Raw genomic sequence first — 809 nt, 5'->3', positions numbered from 1 at the left:
TGATATAATTTGCATCCCCGTAATAAAGCGAACAAACTTTGAGTCAGACCTGACAGGCAGGCCGAAGGCGAAGAAACTTTCGATTTTACCAAAAGTGACCTTAAAGAGGTTAAGGTCAAAATATCAAAGTTTTGTTTTTGAGAAAAAGTTTTCTAATATGATCGAAACTAAACCAAGCGAAAGCCTTAGGGTTCGGGCGAAGATTCAAAAAGAAGTTCTGAAAGGAAGGCATCGGGCATCTGGGCCAAAATTTTGTAATGCGTGAATGTTGCATAAGTTGCAGCATTTGCGCATCAAAGTCAATGAGCGACTGTAAGTAGGGGCACATGCAGAATGCCTACAAAACAAGCTAAAGGTTGATATGCTAATTAAAGATATAATCTGCATTTTAAAATCCTATCTAGGTATGGCATAAATAAAGACAAATATAAATGATAGATGAAATAGAGCTAAAGCTTGAGATAGAATAAAATAACGCCAAGGATGGAGTCAAAGATAGAATGAACTTAAAGATAAAGATCATAAACTCACCAACGGATGTGAACGAAGAACGAGGCAGTTTTAAGTAGCTCACACATTTTCCTGCTTACGGATATCTATCTGTATGTGTTCCGAAAAGGTCAAGAGGTCACAGCGCGCGCCTTTGCATGGTTAGGTCACGAATGAACAAGGTCAGTGGGCGGGCGGCAAATCCCCTGGCTTGGCTGATGGCTTTCGTTTTATAGGAGGGCCACTTATTCTCTCGAATCTAGAACACATTTACCTGTGTTGAGCAATAATAAATCAACGCATACATTGAGCTCTCCATA

The 809-nt window shown here is 39.7% G+C and overlaps 1 protein-coding gene across 1 annotated transcript in view; it reads right to left on the bottom strand.

The window, feature by feature from the left end:
* LOC119592018 (multiple PDZ domain protein-like) overlaps positions 1-801 on the bottom strand; it is a gene marked incomplete at its 3' end in the record, with an annotated part of 124,904 nt that extends 124,103 nt beyond the window's left edge. The window contains 1 exon segment of the mRNA XM_037940800.1: positions 532-801.
* Between the last annotated feature and the right edge of the window lie 8 nt (positions 802-809).

The sequence above is a fragment of the Penaeus monodon genome, chromosome 29, assembly GCF_015228065.2.
Source record: "Penaeus monodon isolate SGIC_2016 chromosome 29, NSTDA_Pmon_1, whole genome shotgun sequence".
NCBI lineage: Eukaryota > Metazoa > Arthropoda > Malacostraca > Decapoda > Penaeidae > Penaeus > Penaeus monodon.
The sequence above is the reverse complement of the archived record's forward strand: the minus strand, read 5'-3'. Positions and strand labels throughout refer to the sequence as shown.